This window comes from Dendronephthya gigantea, unplaced genomic scaffold (assembly GCF_004324835.1).
Source record: "Dendronephthya gigantea isolate DGI-Jeju-01 unplaced genomic scaffold, DenGig_1.0 000149F, whole genome shotgun sequence".
NCBI lineage: Eukaryota > Metazoa > Cnidaria > Anthozoa > Malacalcyonacea > Nephtheidae > Dendronephthya > Dendronephthya gigantea.
In genome coordinates this window covers 121,657-137,979 of record NW_021163159.1, presented here as the reverse complement: position 1 = coordinate 137,979, position 16,323 = coordinate 121,657, and the positions used below count along the sequence as shown (strand labels likewise).

The following is a 16,323-nucleotide window of genomic DNA, read 5'->3' as shown; positions in this document are numbered from 1 at the left end:
CACCCCACAATTGATTGAGCAACTGCTAATATAAAAAACAATTATATTCGTCACAATTGATAACATTGCGCGCGCACTTCCGTGACTACCGTGTTCCAAAAGCGAAACTATTTTGTTTATACAGCACTGACAAGCACCGAAGTTTCCAAGCCTTGGTTCTCCTTCATTTACACGAAAAAATCTTTCGCCTTTTACTAAAGATTTCCGTGGAGGAAAACAACACAATGGGCCTAAGGGTATTTTTTGTCGCCCGCCGGATTTTCCAGGCGAGTGTTTATCAAAAGTGTACGAGATCAACAGCTGGCGTAATCCGGATTCCCAATGCTCCTTTCCTGGCAGAAGGCTATTGATCACGCCAAAATATCAAACGACACACACAATTGATTGAGCAACTGCGAATTAAAAAAAAATTATAGTCGTCACAATTGATAAAATTGCGCGAGCACTTCCGTGACTACCGTTCCAAAAGCGAAACTATTTCGTTTATACAGCACTGACAAACACCAAGTTTCCAAGCCTTGGTTCTCCTTCATTTACACGAAAAAATCTTTCGCCTTTTACTAAAGATTTCCGTGGAGGAGAACAACACAATGGGCCTAAGGGTATTTTTTGTCGCCCGCCGGATTTTCCAGGCGGGTGTTTATCAAAAGTGTACGAGATCAACAGCTGGCGTAATCCGGATTCCCAATGCTCCTTTCTTAACAGAAGGCTATTGATCACGCCAAAATATCAAACGACACCCCACAATTGATTGTGCAACTGCGAATTATAAAAACAATATATTCGTCACAATTGATAACATTGCGCGCGCACTTCCCTGACTACCGTGTTCCAAAAGCGAAACTAATTCGTTTATACAGCAATGACAAGCACCGAAGTTTGCAAGCCTTGGTTCCTTTTCATTTATACGAAAAAATCTTTCACCTTTTACTAAAGATTTCCCTGGAGGAGAACAACACAATGGGCCTAAGGGTATTTTTTGTCGCCCGCCGGATTTTCCAGGCGGGTGTTTATCAAAAGTGTACGAGATCAACAGCTGGCGTAATCCGGATTCCCAATGCTCCTTTTCCTGGCAGAAGGCTATTGATCACGCCAAAATATCAAACGACCAACAATTGATTGAGCAACTGCTAATTAAAAAAACAATTATATTCGTCACAATTGATAACATTGCGCGCGCACTTCCGTGACTACCGTTTCCAAAAGCGAAACTATTTCGTTTATACAGCACTGACAAGCACCGAAGTTTCCAAGCCTTGGTTCTCCTTCATTTACACGAAAAAATCTTTCGCCTTTTACTAAAGATTTCCGTGGAGGAGAACAACACAATGGGCCTAAGGGTATTTTTTGTCGCCCGCCGGATTTTCCAGGCGGGTGTTTATCAAAAGTGTACGAGATCAATAGCAGCCGTCATCCGGATTCCCAATACTCCTTTTCCTGACAGAAGGCTATTGATGACGCTAACATATCAACCGACACCCCACAATTGATTGAGCAACTGCTAATTAAAAAAACAATTATATTCGTCACAATTGATAACATTGCGCGCACTTACGTGACTACCGTGTTCCAAAAGCGAAACTATTTCGTTTATACAGCACTGACAAACACCGAAGTTTCCAAGCCTTGGTTCTCCTTCATTTACACGAAAAAATCTTTCGCCTTTTACTAAAGATTTCCGTGGAGGAGAACAACACAATGGGCCTAAGGGTATTTTTTGTCGCCCGCCGGATTTTCCAGGCGGGTGTTTATCAAAAGTGTACGAGATCAACAGCTGGCGTAATCCGGATTCCCAATGCTCCTTTCTTGGCAGAAGGCTATTGATCACGCCAAAATATCAAACGACACCCCACAACTGATTGAGCAACTGCTAATTATAAAAACAATTATATTCGTCACAATTGATAACATTGCGCGCGCACTTCCCTGACTACCGTGTTCCAAAAGCGAAACTATTTCGTTTATACAGCACTGAGAAGCACCGAAGTTTCCAAGCCTTGGTTCTCCTTCATTTGCACGAAAAAGTATTTCGCCTTTTACTAAAGATTTCCGTGGAGGAGAACAACACAATGGGCCTAAAGGTATTTTTGTCGCCCGCCGGATTTTCCAGGCGGGTGTTTTTCAAAAGTGTACGAGATCAACAGCTGGCGTAATCCGGATTCCCAATGCTCCTTTTCCTGGCAGAAGGCTATTGATCACGCCAAAATATCAAACGACACCATACAATTGATTGAGCAACTGCGAATTAAAAAAACATTTATATTCGTCACAATTGATAACATTGTGCGCGCACTTCCGTGATTACCGTGTCCCAAAAGCGAAACTATTTCGTTTATACAGCACTGACAAAAACCCAAGTTTCCAAGCCTTGACGTGCACGCGAGAAGTAAGATGGCGGATTTTGTGATCCGACATATTTGAACTAAATCTGCTTATATTTGCCTTCCGTTTTTACAATTTTTTCATTAGTTTTGCTTAGTATAAAGCAAATCAATTTATTGATGGGATGGATGAGAAAGCATTAACAAAATTAATCGGAAATATCCTGGATAAGAAGCTGAATCCAGTGATGAAAACCCTGGATGATCTCAGACATAAAATCAACAAAATAGACAAGATAGAAGAGTCTATTGACTTTCTCAGTTCAAAATATGATCAACTTATTACAAAATATGATTCTGCGAATGATCTAATGAAAGATGTCCAAGAAGAAAACCAATGCTTAAGGAAACAACTCCATGAGGCAGTCAATAATATAGAAATGCTGAAAGCTGAAGTCAATGATCTCGAGCAATACTATAGGAGAGATTGCCTAGAAATACGAGGAATCCCGATGGTTATGGGAGAGAATACCAACGAAATAGTGAAGAGAATTGGTCAAGAAGTTGGTGTTCATGTCAGTGATCAAGATATCTCAATTAGCCATAGATTGAGAGCCTCAGATGGTCGTGACCCCGCTATCATAGTCAAGTTTAATCGTCGAGATGTAAGAGATAAACTTTATCGAGAGAGGAAAGTTTTACGAGATAAATCAATAAAAGATATTGGTATCACCCGGTTTACTGACAAGAAAATCTTCATTGTGGAAAGCCTAACGAACCAGAACAGAAAGCTATTCAACAAATGTCTCGAAGTCAGAAGAGAAAAAAATTCAAGTATATATGGACATCTTCTGGTAAGATCCTTCTTAGAAAAAATGAGTCTAGCCCAACAATCTCTGTAGTCAATTGGAGAGACCTGACAAAAATCATGAACTCTTAGAACCTTTACTTCTGTTTATATTGAACGTACAATTATAGTACGTAATATCGTATGATTAGCTATTTCTTTTATGTCTTCTAATAGCATAAATATAAGCTCTCAGATAGCTCATTTAGATCCAGATCTTCATATACCTATTCAATCGAATTTCCAAAATTACTCTCCTGATGATTTTAGGAATGATGACCAAGTAAACAATTGTATCAAATCTAAAATTTTTTTCTCATGCTTACATTCTAACATTAAAAGTTTGGCAGCAAACTTTGATAACTTAGTTGAAATGCTAAATGCTCTGGACCATAATTTCTCAATTATTGGTCTAACAGAGATTAAATTTAAAGTAAGTAAAGAAACCATTTGTAATTTTAACATGCCCGGCTATACGTTTATATCCCAACCTAGCCTATCGAATGCTGGTGGAACTGCTTTTTTTGTGAGAGAGAATATTCATTATACAAAAAGGCCTGATCTCTCCATGATTACTGCAGATTTCGAAACACTTTGGATTGAGATACAGAGTAATATGAATCATAATATTTTATGTGGAGTAATATATAGACATCCACAAAGTGATCTTGAAGCATTTATGGTATATTTAGATAAAACTCTTAATATAATCAGTAAGGAAAATAAGTATAGTATTATAATAGGCGACTTTAATTTAAATCTTTTAAATTATGATTCACATCCATCTACCGACAACTTTATAAACACTATGGGTTCACATTTTTTCCCTCATATTTACAGCCAACTCGATTAACTGAACTTCGCACTTTGATGATAATATTTTTAATTCGGTTGCTCATCATGTAAGTAGTGGTAATAAATTTTATGATCTTACTGATCATCTCCTAATTTTATTATTAAACAAATTTTCAACTCTACCAAAGAATCTCCGGATTTATAAGAGAGATTACTAATTTTGATGAAGCCTCATTTATTAATGAATTCGAAACACTACTTGGAATCTTGACTCTACAAATAATGATCCAATATCTTGTTTGATGATTCTATTCAAAACTTCTAAATTATCGAAACATGCCCCTTCTAAGCAACTGAGTAAAAGAGCTATTAAAAATCTTGGTAACCCATGGATTACTGCAGGAATTAAAACTTCTATTAAAATAAAATAACTTGTATAAAAATATATTAGAACCAAGTCACTCTACTACCATGCTAAATTTAAAATATATAGAAATAAATTAAATCATCTTATTAAAATAAGTAAGACTCATTATTATAATAATTATTTTACTATACATAGTGCTAATATTAAAAATATATGGAAAGGGATAAGACAGATTATAAGTTTTAACCCTATTTCAAACAGCACGCCTTCTAAGATCTTAAGGGATAATACTGAGATACAGATAGTAAAGCTATGCAAATGCTTCAATGAGTCTTTTACCAATATTGGTAATAGTCTTGCTCAATCCATTCCACACTAGCATATCTGTAATGTCATTTATGCCATTACAACAGTTCAATTCCTTTTTTTTAAATCCTACTAGTCAAAACGAAATCGAAAATGAAATCAATACATTAAAGTCTTCTAAATCTACTGGTCCAAATAGTATACCAATAAGTATTTTGAAGATTATAGCCACAGGTATTTCTAAACCACTGGAACATATATTTAACTGCTCGATGACCATGGATGTTGTCCCTGATAAATTCAAAATAACTAATGTCATACCAATATACAAAAAGGGGTCACATATTATTTTAACCAATTATCGCCCTATTTCACTTCTCTCTATATTTAACCAACTCCTTGAGAAAATTATCTACAAACGCTTAATTAATTTCATTGAAAAATATAATATTTTATACAAGAACCAGTTTGGTTTTCGTTCGAAACATTCTACAATACAAGCTATTCTTTCAATTATTGACAAAATACAAGGGGCTATAGAGGATGGCAAATATTGCTGTGGAATATTTTTAGATTTATCCAAAGCATTTGATACGGTTAATCATGGTATCCTCCTGGAAAAATTAGAGTATTATGGTATTAGAGGTATAGTGAATGACTGGTTCAAATCTTATTTGGATAATAGAAAGCAATTTGTATCTATAGGCCATGTTAAATCTGAAATTATGGACATTTCCTGTGGAGTGCCCCAAGGATCAGTCCTTGGACCCCTTCTATTTTTATTATATATCAATGATTTTCACAACTCATCAGATGTTTTTGAGTTTCATCTTTTCGCTGATGACTCTAGTCTTTTTTATACAAACAAAAATCTTTCATTATTACAATCGACAATAACAAAGGAACTCGAAAGGGTATATCAATGGTTATGTACTAATAAATTGTCTCTAAACATTGCAAAAACCAATTATGTTATTTTTCATCCACCTCAGAAAAAGATTGATTACAATATACAATTACTTTTAAATGCAGTACAAATTAAGCGTGAACAGACTATTAAATATTTAGGTATCTTAATTGATTGTCACTTGAACTGGAAATCACACATATCTGAAATTTCGAAAAAAATTAAACGAAATATTGGGATTATTTATAAATTACGGAGTTTGGTCAATATTAATATACTTAAAAATCTTTATTATTCATTATTTAATCTATCCTTATTTAACATATGGCCTGGTGGCTTGGGGCAACACCTATGTCTCATCTCTTAATCGGATTTCTATTCTACAAAAAATGACCTTTTCAGATTATAATGACCATACCAATCCTCTTTTCATATATTTAGATATCGTGAAATTTCATGACTTGACCTTTTTTCAAAATGTGTTATTTATGTTTGATAACATACTGGGAATTTACCAGCCACTTTCCAAGATTTTTTTCTTCCGATTAGTCAAAAACACAGCTATAATACCAGACTTGCTTCAAGATCATCTTATTCTCTTCCAAAAATAAGAACAAATTACGGCAAATATAATATTAGATTTGCCGGCCCTAAGGCATGGAATAGTATTGATGAAAATCTTAAAAGCCTTGGGAAATCTAAATTTAAACAAGAAATGAAAAAAAATGTTATTACAGTCATATTATGATACATAACAATCCAAGTTAACAACGTCAACTTCTTACGATTATACCTGTATATATATGTGTGGAACTTTGGTTCGTCGTATTAACTTCTTGCGTGTAAAAATTCTTTTTTAAATAATTACTATTAGCTAGCTGTTTTCTTCAGCCTTACGGTTGTTACAGCTAGCTGGTACCGACTACTTTGTTTTAATAACCTTTTGTAACTTTCACTGTAACAATTCTGGTATCAATAAAATGATTGATTGATTGATTGATTGGTTCTCCTTCATTTACACGAAAAAATCTTTCGCCTTTAACTAAAGATTTCCGTGGAGGAGAACAACACAATGGGCCTAAGGGTATTTTTTGTTGCCCGCCGGATTTTCCAGGCGGGTGTTTATCAAAAGTGTACGAGATCAACAGCTGGCGTAATCCGGATTCCCAATGCTCCTTTCTTGGCAGAAGGCTATTGATCACGCCAAAATATCAAACGACACCCCAATGATTGAGCAACTGCTAATTATAAAAACAATAATATTCGTCACAATTGATAAGATTGCGCGCGCACTTCCCTGACTACCGTGTTCCAAAAGCGTAACTATTTCGTTTATACAGCACTGACAAGCACCGAAGTTTCCAAGCCTTGGTTCTCCTTCATTTGCACGAAAAAATCTTTCGCCTTTTACTAAAGATTTCCGTGGAGGAGAACAACACAATGGGCCTAAAGGCATTTTTGTCCCGCCGGATTTTCCAGGCGGGTGTTTATCAAAAGTGTACGAGATCAACAGCTGGCGTAATCCGGATTCCCTGCTCCTTTCTTGCAGAAGGCTATTGATCACGCCAAAATATCAAACGACACCCACAATTGATTGAGCAACTGCCAATTATAAAAATATATTCGTCACAATTGATAACATTGCGCGCGCACTTCCGTGATTACTGTGTCCCAAAAGCGAAACTATTTCGTTTATACAGCACTGAAAAACACCTAAGTTTCCAAGCCTTGGTTCTCCTTCATTTACACGAAAAATCTTTTGCCTTTTACTAAAGATTTCCGTGAAGGAGAACAACACAATGGGCCTAAAGGTATTTTTGTCGCCCGCCGGATTTTCCAGGCGGGTGTTTATCAAAAGTGTACGAGATCAACAGCTGGCGTAATCCGGATTCCCAATGCTCCTTTTCCTGGCAGAAGGCTATTGATCACGCCAAAATATCAAACGACACCCACAATTGATTGAGCAACTGCGAATTAAAAAAACATTATATTCGTCACAATTGATAACATTGCGCGCGCACTTCCGTGATTACCGTGTTCCCAAAAGCGAAACTATTTCGTTTATACAGCACTGACAAACACCGAAGTTTCCAAGCCTTGGTTCTCCTTCATTTACACGAAAAAATCTTTCGCCTTTTACGAAAGATTTCCGTGGAGGAGAACAACACAATGGGCCTAAGGGTATTTTTTGTCGCCCGCCGGATTTTCCAGGCGGTGTTTATCAAAAGTGTACGAGATCAACAGCTGGCGTAATCCGGATTCCCAATGCTCCTTTTCCTGCAGAAGGCTATTGATCAGACGCCAAAATATCAAACGACACCCCACAATTGATTGAGCAACTGCTAATTAAAAAAACAATTATATCACAATTGATAACATTGCGCGCGCACTTCCGTGACTACCGTTTCCAAAAGCGAAACTATTTCGTTTATACAGCACTGACAAGCACCGAAGTTTCCAAGCCTTGGTTCTCCTTCATTTACACGAAAAAATCTTTCGCCTTTTACTAAAGATTTCCGTGGAGGAGAACAACACAATGGGCCTAAGGGTATTTTTTGTCGCCCGCCGGATTTTCCAGGCGGGTGTTTATCAAAAGTGTACGAGATCAAAGCTGGCGTAATCCGGATTCCCAATGCTCCTTTCTTGGCAGAAGGCTATTGATCACGCCAAAATATCAAACGACACCCCACAATGATTGAGCAACTGCTAATTATAAAAAACAATAATTCGTCACAATTGATAATTGCGGCGCACTTCCGTGACTACCGTGTTCCAAAAGCGAAACTATTTCGTTTATACAGCACTGACAAGCACCGAAGTTTCCAAGCCTTGGTTCTCCTTCATTTACACGAAAAAATCTTTCGCCTTTTACTAAAGATTTCCGTGGAGGAGAACAACACAATGGGCCTAAGGATTTTTTGTCGCCCGCCGGATTTTCCAGGCGGGTGTTTATCAAAAGTGTACGAGATCAACAGCTGGCGTAATCCGGATTCCCAATGCTCCTTTCTTGGCAGAAGGCTATTGATCACGCCAAAATATCAAACGACACCCACAATTGATTGAGCAACTGCAATTATAAAAAAATTATATTCGTCACAATTGATAACATTGCGCGCGCACTTCCGTGATTATGTCCAAAAGCGAAACTATTTCGTTTATACAGCACTGAAAAACACCGAAGTTTCCAAGCCTTGGTTCTCCTTCATTTACACGAAAAAATCTTTCGCCTTTTACTAAAGATTTCCGTGGAGGAGAACAACACAATGGGCCTAAGGGTATTTTTGTCGCCCGCCGGATTTTCCAGGCGGGTGTTTATCAAAAGTGTACGAGATCAACAGCTGGCGTAATCCGGATTCCCAATGCTCCTTTTCCTGGCAGAAGGCTATTGATCACGCCAAAATATCAAACGACACCCCACAATTGATTGAGCAACTGCGAATTATAAAAAAATTATATTCGTCACAATTGATAACATTGCGCGCGCACTTCAGTGATTACCGTGTGCCAAAAGCGAAACTATTTCGTTTATACAGCACTGACAAAAACCGAAGTTTCCAAGCCTTGGTTCTCCTTCATTTACACGAAAAAATCTTTCGCCTTTTACTAAAGATTTCCGTGAAGGAGAACAACACAATGGGCCTAAAGGTATTTTTGTCGCCTGCCGGATTTTCCAAGCGGGTGTTTTTCAAAAGTGTACGAGATCAACAGCTGGCGTAATCCGGATTCCCAATGCTCCTTTTCCTGGCAGAAGGCTATTGATCACGCCAAAATATCAAACGACACCCCACAATTGATTGAGCAACTGCGAATTAAAAAAACATTTATATTCGTCACAATTGATAACATTGCGCGCGCACTTCCGTGATTACCGTTTCCCAAAAGCGAAACTATTTCGTTTATACAGCACTGACAAACACCGAAGTTTCCAAGCCTTGGTTCTCCTTCATTTACACGAAAAAATCTTTCGCCTTTTACGAAAGATTTCCGTGGAGGAGAACAACACAATGGGCCTAAGGGTATTTTTTGTTGCCCGCCGGATTTTCTAGGCGGGTGTTTATCAAAAGTGTACGAGATCAACAGCTGGCGTAATCCGGATTCCCAATGCTCCTTTCTTGGCAGAAGGCTATTGATCACGCCAAAATATCAAACGACACCCCACAACTGATTGAGCAACTGCTAATTATAAAAACAATAATATTCGTCACAATTGATAAGATTGCGGGCGCACTTCCCTGACTACCGTGTTCCAAAAGCGTAACTATTTCGTTTATACAGCACTGACAAGCACCGAAGTTTCCAAGCCTTGGTTCTTCTTCATTTGCAAGAAAAAATCTTTCGCCTTTTTACTAATAATTTCCGTGGAGGAGAACAACACAATGGGCCTAAAGGCATTTTTGTCGCCCGCCGGATTTTCCAGGCGGGTGTTTATCAAAAGTGTACGAGATCAACAGCTGGCGTAATCCGGATTCCCTATGCTCCTTTCTTGGCAGAAGGCTATTGATCACGCCAAAATATCAAACGACACCTCACAATTGATTGAGCAACTGCCAATTATAAAAATAATTATATTCGTCACAATTGATAACATAGCGCGCGCACTTCCGTGATTACTGTGTCCCAAAAGCGAAACTATTTCGTTTATACAGCACTGAAAAACACCGAAGTTTCCAAGCCTTGGTTCTCCTTCATTTACACGAAAAAATCTTTTGCCTTTTACTAAAGATTTCCGTGAAGGAGAACAACACAATGGGCCTAAAGGTATTTTTGTCGCCCGCCGGATTTTCCAGGCGGGTGTTTATCAAAAGTGTACGAGATCAACAGCTGGCGTAATCCGGATTCCCAATGCTCCTTTTCCTGGCAGAAGGCTATTGATCACGCCAAAATATCAAACGACACCCCAAAATTGATTGAGCAACTGCGAATTAAAAAAACATTTATATTCGTCACAATTGATAACATTGCGCGCGCACTTCCGTGATTACCGTGTTCCAAAAGCGAAACTATTTCGTTTATACAGCACTGAAAAGCACCGAAGTTTCCAAGCCTTGGTTCTCCTTCATTTACACGAAAAAATCTTTCGCCTTTTACTAAAGATTTCCGTGGAGGAGAACAACACAATGGGCCTAAGGGTATTTTTTGTCGCCCGCCGGATTTTCCTGGCGGGTGTTTATCAAAGGTGTACGAGATCAACAGCTGGCGTAATCCGGATTCCCAATGCTCCTTTCTTGGCAGAAGGCTATTGATCACGCCAAAATATCAAACGACACCCACAATTGATTGAGCAACTGCTAATTATAAAAACAATAATATTCGTCACAATTGATAACATTGCGCGCGCACTTCCGTGACTACCGTGTTCCAAAAGCGAAACTATTTCGTTTATACAGCACTGACAAGCACCGAAGTTTCCAAGCCTTGGTTCTCCTTCATTTACACGAAAAAATCTTTCGCCTTTTACTAAAGATTTCCGTGGAGGAGAACAACACAATGGGTCTAAGGGTATTTTTTGTCGCCCGCCGGATTTTCCAGGCGGGTGTTTATCAAAAGTGTACGAGATCAACAGCTGGCGTAATCCGGATTCCCAATGCTCCTTTCTTGCAGAAGGCTATTGATCACGCCAAAATATCAAACGACACCCCACAATTGATTGAGCAACTGCTAATTATAAAAAATTATATTCGTCACAATTGATAACATTGCGCGCGCACTTCCGTGACTACCGTGTCCAAAAGCGAAACTATTTCGTTTATACAGCACTGACAAGCACCGAAGTTTCCAAGCCTTGGTTCTCCTTCATTTACACGAAAAAATCTTTCGCCTTTTACTAAAGATTTCCGTGGAGAGAACAACACAATGGGCCTAAGGGTATTTTTTGTCGCCCGCCGGATTTTCCAGCGGGTGTTTATCAAAAGTGTACGAGATCAACAGCTGGCGTAATCCGGATTCCCAAATGCTCCTTTTCCTGGCAGAAGGGTATTGATCACGCCAAAATATCAAACGACACCCCACAATTGATTGAGCAACTGCGAATTAAAAAACATTATATTCGTCACAATTGATAACATTGCGCGCGCACTTCCGTGATTACCGTGTTCCCAAAAGCGAAACTATTTCGTTTATACAGCACTGAAAACACCGAAGTTTCCAAGCCTTGGTTCTCCTTCATTTACACGAAAAAATCTTTCGCCTTTTACTAAAGATTTCCGTGGAGGAGAACAACACAATGGGCCTAAGGTATTTTTTGTCGCCCGCCGGATTTTCCAGGCGGGTGTTTATCAAAAGTGTACGAGATCAACAGCTGGCGTAATCCGGATTCCCAATGCTCCTTTTCCTGGCAGAAGGCTATTGATCACGCCAAAATATCAAACGACACCCCACAATTGATTGAGCAACTGCGAATTAAAAAAACATTTAAATATTCGTCACAATTGATAACATTGCGCGCGCACTTCCGTGATTACCGTTTCCAAAAGCGAAACTATTTCGTTTATACAGCACTGACAAACACCGAAGTTTCCAAGCCTTGGTTCTCCTTCATTTACACGAAAAAATCTTTCGCCTTTTACTAAAGATTTCCGTGGAGGAGAACAACACAATGGGCCTAAGGGTATTTTTTGTGCCCGCCGGATTTTCCAGGCGGGTGTTTATCAAAAGTGTACGAGATCAACAGCTGGCGTAATCCGGATTCCCAATGCTCCTTTCTTGGCAGAAGGCTATTGATCACGCCAAAATATCAAACGACACCCCACAATTGATTGAGCAACTGCTAATTATAAAAACAATTATATTCGTCACAATTGATAACATTGCGCGCGCACTTCCGTGACTACCGTGTTCCAAAAGCGAAACTATTTCGTTTATACAGCACTGACAAGCACCGAAGTTTCCAAGCCTTGGTTTTTCATTTACACGAAAAAATCTTTCGCCTTTTACTAAAGATTTCCGTGGAGGAGAACAACACAATGGGCCTAAGGGTATTTTTTGTCGCCCGCCGGATTTTCCAGGCGGGTGTTTATCAAAAGTGTACGAGATCAACAGCTGGCGTAATCCGGATTCCCAATGCTCCTTTCTTGGCAGAAGGCTATTGATCACGCCAAAATATCAAACGACACCCACAATTGATTGAGCAACTGCAATTATAAAAAAATTATATTCGTCACAATTGATAACATTGCGCGCGCACTTCCGTGATTACTGTGTCCAAAAGCGAAACTATTTCGTTTATACAGCACTGAAACACCGAAGTTTCCAAGCCTTGGTTCTCCTTCATTTACACGAAAAAATCTTTCGCCTTTTACTAAAGATTTCCGTGGAGGAGAACAACACAATGGGCCTAAGGTATTTTTGTCGCCCGCCGGATTTTCCAGGCGGGTGTTTATCAAAAGTGTACGAGATCAACAGCTGGCGTAATCCGGATTCCCAATGCTCCTTTCTGGCAGAAGGCTATTGATCACGCCAAAATATCAAACGACACCCACAATTGATTGAGCAACTGCAATTAAAAAAAATTATATTCGTCACAATTGATAACATTGCGCGCGCACTTCCGTGATTACCGTGTCCAAAAGCGAAACTATTTCGTTTATACAGCACTGAAACACCAAGTTTCCAAGCCTTGGTTCTCCTTCATTTACACGAAAAAATCTTTCGCCTTTTACTAAAGATTTCCGTGGAGGAGAACAACACAATGGGCCTAAGGTATTTTTTGTCGCCCGCGGATTTTCCAGGCGGGTGTTTATCAAAAGTGTACGAGATCAACAGCTGGCGTAATCCGGATTCCCAATGCCTTTTCCCTGGCAGAAGGCTATTGATCACCAAAATATCAAACGACACCCCACAATTGATTGAGCAACTGCGAATTAAAAAAACATTATATTCGTCACAATTGATAACATTGCGCGCGCACTTCCGTGATTACCGTTTCCCAAAAGCGAAACTATTTCGTTATATACAGCACTGACAAACCGAAGTTTCCAAGCCTTGGTTCTCCTTCATTTACACGAAAAAAATCTTTCGCCTTTTACGAAAGATTTCCGTGGAGGAGAACAACACAATGGGCCTAAGGGTATTTTTTGTGCCCGCCGGATTTTCAGGCGGGTGTTTATCAAAAGTGTACGAGATCAACAGCTGGCGTAATCCGGATTCCCAATTCTTCTTTTTCCCTGAAGGCTATTGATCACGCCAAAATATCAAACGACACCCCACAATGATTGAGCAACTGCAATTAAAAAACAATTATATTCGTCACAATTGATAACATTGCGCGCGCACTTCCGTGATTACCGTGTCCCAAAAGCGAAACTATTTCGTTTATACAGCACTGACAAAAACCCAAGTTTCCAAGCCTTGGTTCTCCTTCATTTACACGAAAAAATCTTTCGCCTTTTACTAAAGATTTCCGTGAGGAGAACAACACAATGGGCCTAAGGTATTTTTGTCGCCCGCCGGATTTTCCAGGCGGGTGTTTATCAAAAGTGTACGAGATCAACAGCTGGCGTAATCCGGATTCCCAATGCTCCTTTTCCTGGCAGAAGTCTATTGATCACGCCAAAATATCAAACGACACCCCACAATTGATTGAGCAACTGCGAATTAAAAAAACATTATATTCGTCACAATTGATAACATTGCGCGCGCACTTCCGTGATTACCGTTTCCCAAAAGCGAAACTATTTCGTTTATACAGCACTGACAAACACCGAAGTTTCCAAGCCTTGGTTCTCCTTCATTTACACGAAAAAATCTTTCGCCTTTTACTAAAGATTTCCGTGGAGGAGAACAACACAATGGGCCTAAGGGTATTTTTTGTCGCCCGCCGGATTTTCCAGGCGGGTTGTTTATCAAAAGTGTACGAGATCAACAGCTGCGTATCCGGATTCCCAACTCCTTTTCCTGGCAGAAGGCTATTGATCACGCCAAAATATCAAACGACACCCCAAATTGATTGAGCAACTGCGAATTAAAAAAACAATTATATTTCACAATTGATAACATTGCGCGCGCAATTCCGTGACTACCGTTTTCCAAAAGCGAAACTATTTCGTTTATACAGCACTGACAAGCACCGAAATTCCCAAGCCTTGGTTCTCCTTCATTTACACGAAAAAATCTTTCGCCTTTTACTAAAGATTTCCGTGGAGGAGAACAACACAATGGGCCTAAGGGTATTTTTTGTTGCCCGCCGGATTTTCCAGGCGGGTGTTTATCAAAAGTGTACGAGATCAAATGCTGGCGTAATCCTGATTCCCAATGCTCCTTTCTTGGCAGAAGGCTATTGATCACGCCAAAATATCAAACGACACCCCACAACTGATTGAGCAACTGCTAATTAAAAAACAATAAATTCGTAACAATTGATAACATTGCGGGCGCACTTCCCTGACTACCGTGTTCCAAAAGCGTAACTATTTCGTTTATACAGCACTGACAAGCACCGAAGTTTCCAAGCCTTGGTTCTCCTTCATTTGCACGAAAAAATCTTCGCCTTTTACTAAAGATTTCCGTGGAGGAGAACAACACAATGGGCCTAAAGGTATTTTTGTCGCCCGCCGGATTTTCCAGGCGGGTGTTTATCAAAAGTGTACGAGATCAACAGCTGGCGTAATCCGGATTCCCAATGCTCCTTTTCCTGGCAGGCTATTGATCACGCCAAAATATCAAACGACACCCCACAATTGATTGAGCAACTGCGAATTAAAAAACAATTATATTCGTCACAATTGATAACATTGCGCGCGCACTTCGTGATTACCGTGTGCCCCAAAAGCGAAACTATTTCGTTTATACAGCACTGACAAAAACCCAAGTTTCCAAGCCTTGGTTCTCCTTCATTTACACGAAAAAATCTTTCGCCTTTTACTAAAGATTTCCGTGGAGGAGAACAACACAATGGGCCTAAGGGTATTTTTTGTCGCCCGCCGGATTTTCCAGGCGGGTGTTTATCAAAAGTGTACGAGATCAACAGCTGGCGTAATCCGGATTCCCAATTCTTCTTTTCCCTGGCAGAAGGCTATTGATCACGCCAAAATATCAAACGACACCCCACAATTGATTGAGCAACTGCAAATTAAAAAAACAATTATATTCGTCACAATTGATAACATTGCGCGCGCACTTCAGTGATTACCGTGTGCCAAAAGCGAAACTATTTCGTTTATACAGCACTGACAAAAACCCAAGTTTCCAAGCCTTGGTTCTCCTTCATTTACACGAAAAAATCTTTTGCCTTTTACTAAAGATTTCCGTGAAGGAGAACAACACAATGGGCCTAAAGGTATTTTTGTCGCCTGCCGGATTTTCCAGGCGGGTGTTTTTCAAAAGTGTACGAGATCAACAGCTGGCGTAATCCGGATTCCCAATGCTCCTTTTCCTGGCAGAAGGCTATTGATCACGCCAAAATATCAAACGACACCCCACAATTGATTGAGCAACTGCGAATTAAAAAAACATTTATATTCGTCACAATTGATAACATTGCGCGCGCACTTCCGTGATTACCGTTTCCCAAAAGCGAAACTATTTCGTTTATACAGCACTGACAAACACCGAAGTTTCCAAGCCTTGGTTCTCCTTCATTTACACGAAAAAATCTTTCGCCTTTTACGAAAGATTTCCGTGGAGGAGAACAACACAATGGGCCTAAGGGTATTTTTTGTCGCCCGCCGGATTTTCCAGGAGGTTGTTTATCAAAAGTTTACGAGATCAACAGCAGCCGTCATCCGGATTCCCAATACTCCTTTTCCTGACAGAAGGCTATTGATCACGCCAAAATATCAAACGA

General features: G+C 39.5%; 33 non-coding genes across 33 annotated transcripts; all 33 read left to right on the top strand.

Annotated features, from left to right (window-relative positions):
- The first annotated feature begins 147 nt into the window (after positions 1-147).
- Positions 148-270, top strand: LOC114536910. The gene has a single exon (XR_003688532.1). It is a non-coding gene; the product is annotated as a U5 spliceosomal RNA (small nuclear RNA).
- Positions 271-513: 243 nt separating this feature from the next.
- LOC114536883 lies at positions 514-636 on the top strand. The gene has a single exon (XR_003688506.1). It is a non-coding gene; the product is annotated as a U5 spliceosomal RNA (small nuclear RNA).
- A 247-nt stretch (positions 637-883) lies between these two features.
- On the top strand, positions 884-1,006 carry LOC114536872. Its single transcript, XR_003688497.1, has one exon. It is a non-coding gene; the product is annotated as a U5 spliceosomal RNA (small nuclear RNA).
- Positions 1,007-1,251: 245 nt separating this feature from the next.
- Positions 1,252-1,374, top strand: LOC114536882. Its single transcript, XR_003688505.1, has one exon. It is a non-coding gene; the product is annotated as a U5 spliceosomal RNA (small nuclear RNA).
- A 247-nt stretch (positions 1,375-1,621) lies between these two features.
- On the top strand, positions 1,622-1,744 carry LOC114536881. The gene has a single exon (XR_003688504.1). It is a non-coding gene; the product is annotated as a U5 spliceosomal RNA (small nuclear RNA).
- Positions 1,745-1,992: 248 nt separating this feature from the next.
- On the top strand, positions 1,993-2,114 carry LOC114536924. The gene has a single exon (XR_003688545.1). It is a non-coding gene; the product is annotated as a U5 spliceosomal RNA (small nuclear RNA).
- Positions 2,115-6,538: 4,424 nt separating this feature from the next.
- On the top strand, positions 6,539-6,661 carry LOC114536870. Its single transcript, XR_003688495.1, has one exon. It is a non-coding gene; the product is annotated as a U5 spliceosomal RNA (small nuclear RNA).
- Positions 6,662-6,906: 245 nt separating this feature from the next.
- On the top strand, positions 6,907-7,026 carry LOC114536869. The gene has a single exon (XR_003688494.1). It is a non-coding gene; the product is annotated as a U5 spliceosomal RNA (small nuclear RNA).
- Positions 7,027-7,266: 240 nt separating this feature from the next.
- LOC114536916 lies at positions 7,267-7,387 on the top strand. The gene has a single exon (XR_003688538.1). It is a non-coding gene; the product is annotated as a U5 spliceosomal RNA (small nuclear RNA).
- Positions 7,388-7,635: 248 nt separating this feature from the next.
- On the top strand, positions 7,636-7,758 carry LOC114536907. The gene has a single exon (XR_003688529.1). It is a non-coding gene; the product is annotated as a U5 spliceosomal RNA (small nuclear RNA).
- Positions 7,759-8,002: 244 nt separating this feature from the next.
- On the top strand, positions 8,003-8,125 carry LOC114536879. Its single transcript, XR_003688503.1, has one exon. It is a non-coding gene; the product is annotated as a U5 spliceosomal RNA (small nuclear RNA).
- Positions 8,126-8,367: 242 nt separating this feature from the next.
- On the top strand, positions 8,368-8,488 carry LOC114536897. Its single transcript, XR_003688520.1, has one exon. It is a non-coding gene; the product is annotated as a U5 spliceosomal RNA (small nuclear RNA).
- A 241-nt stretch (positions 8,489-8,729) lies between these two features.
- On the top strand, positions 8,730-8,851 carry LOC114536902. The gene has a single exon (XR_003688525.1). It is a non-coding gene; the product is annotated as a U5 spliceosomal RNA (small nuclear RNA).
- A 248-nt stretch (positions 8,852-9,099) lies between these two features.
- On the top strand, positions 9,100-9,221 carry LOC114536912. The gene has a single exon (XR_003688534.1). It is a non-coding gene; the product is annotated as a U5 spliceosomal RNA (small nuclear RNA).
- Positions 9,222-9,470: 249 nt separating this feature from the next.
- On the top strand, positions 9,471-9,595 carry LOC114536908. Its single transcript, XR_003688530.1, has one exon. It is a non-coding gene; the product is annotated as a U5 spliceosomal RNA (small nuclear RNA).
- A 246-nt stretch (positions 9,596-9,841) lies between these two features.
- On the top strand, positions 9,842-9,964 carry LOC114536876. The gene has a single exon (XR_003688500.1). It is a non-coding gene; the product is annotated as a U5 spliceosomal RNA (small nuclear RNA).
- Positions 9,965-10,212: 248 nt separating this feature from the next.
- On the top strand, positions 10,213-10,334 carry LOC114536892. The gene has a single exon (XR_003688515.1). It is a non-coding gene; the product is annotated as a U5 spliceosomal RNA (small nuclear RNA).
- Positions 10,335-10,583: 249 nt separating this feature from the next.
- On the top strand, positions 10,584-10,706 carry LOC114536888. The gene has a single exon (XR_003688511.1). It is a non-coding gene; the product is annotated as a U5 spliceosomal RNA (small nuclear RNA).
- Positions 10,707-10,953: 247 nt separating this feature from the next.
- On the top strand, positions 10,954-11,076 carry LOC114536898. Its single transcript, XR_003688521.1, has one exon. It is a non-coding gene; the product is annotated as a U5 spliceosomal RNA (small nuclear RNA).
- Positions 11,077-11,320: 244 nt separating this feature from the next.
- LOC114536925 lies at positions 11,321-11,442 on the top strand. Its single transcript, XR_003688546.1, has one exon. It is a non-coding gene; the product is annotated as a U5 spliceosomal RNA (small nuclear RNA).
- Positions 11,443-11,689: 247 nt separating this feature from the next.
- On the top strand, positions 11,690-11,811 carry LOC114536893. Its single transcript, XR_003688516.1, has one exon. It is a non-coding gene; the product is annotated as a U5 spliceosomal RNA (small nuclear RNA).
- Positions 11,812-12,061: 250 nt separating this feature from the next.
- LOC114536895 lies at positions 12,062-12,183 on the top strand. The gene has a single exon (XR_003688518.1). It is a non-coding gene; the product is annotated as a U5 spliceosomal RNA (small nuclear RNA).
- A 248-nt stretch (positions 12,184-12,431) lies between these two features.
- Positions 12,432-12,551, top strand: LOC114536913. Its single transcript, XR_003688535.1, has one exon. It is a non-coding gene; the product is annotated as a U5 spliceosomal RNA (small nuclear RNA).
- Positions 12,552-12,793: 242 nt separating this feature from the next.
- On the top strand, positions 12,794-12,914 carry LOC114536900. Its single transcript, XR_003688523.1, has one exon. It is a non-coding gene; the product is annotated as a U5 spliceosomal RNA (small nuclear RNA).
- A 239-nt stretch (positions 12,915-13,153) lies between these two features.
- Positions 13,154-13,273, top strand: LOC114536905. Its single transcript, XR_003688528.1, has one exon. It is a non-coding gene; the product is annotated as a U5 spliceosomal RNA (small nuclear RNA).
- Positions 13,274-13,518: 245 nt separating this feature from the next.
- LOC114536921 lies at positions 13,519-13,641 on the top strand. Its single transcript, XR_003688543.1, has one exon. It is a non-coding gene; the product is annotated as a U5 spliceosomal RNA (small nuclear RNA).
- Positions 13,642-13,884: 243 nt separating this feature from the next.
- On the top strand, positions 13,885-14,004 carry LOC114536926. Its single transcript, XR_003688547.1, has one exon. It is a non-coding gene; the product is annotated as a U5 spliceosomal RNA (small nuclear RNA).
- Positions 14,005-14,252: 248 nt separating this feature from the next.
- LOC114536878 lies at positions 14,253-14,375 on the top strand. Its single transcript, XR_003688502.1, has one exon. It is a non-coding gene; the product is annotated as a U5 spliceosomal RNA (small nuclear RNA).
- Positions 14,376-14,618: 243 nt separating this feature from the next.
- Positions 14,619-14,743, top strand: LOC114536891. Its single transcript, XR_003688514.1, has one exon. It is a non-coding gene; the product is annotated as a U5 spliceosomal RNA (small nuclear RNA).
- A 244-nt stretch (positions 14,744-14,987) lies between these two features.
- Positions 14,988-15,108, top strand: LOC114536927. The gene has a single exon (XR_003688548.1). It is a non-coding gene; the product is annotated as a U5 spliceosomal RNA (small nuclear RNA).
- A 246-nt stretch (positions 15,109-15,354) lies between these two features.
- On the top strand, positions 15,355-15,477 carry LOC114536875. Its single transcript, XR_003688499.1, has one exon. It is a non-coding gene; the product is annotated as a U5 spliceosomal RNA (small nuclear RNA).
- A 250-nt stretch (positions 15,478-15,727) lies between these two features.
- LOC114536896 lies at positions 15,728-15,849 on the top strand. The gene has a single exon (XR_003688519.1). It is a non-coding gene; the product is annotated as a U5 spliceosomal RNA (small nuclear RNA).
- A 249-nt stretch (positions 15,850-16,098) lies between these two features.
- Positions 16,099-16,221, top strand: LOC114536915. The gene has a single exon (XR_003688537.1). It is a non-coding gene; the product is annotated as a U5 spliceosomal RNA (small nuclear RNA).
- The last annotated feature ends 102 nt before the right edge of the window (positions 16,222-16,323 follow it).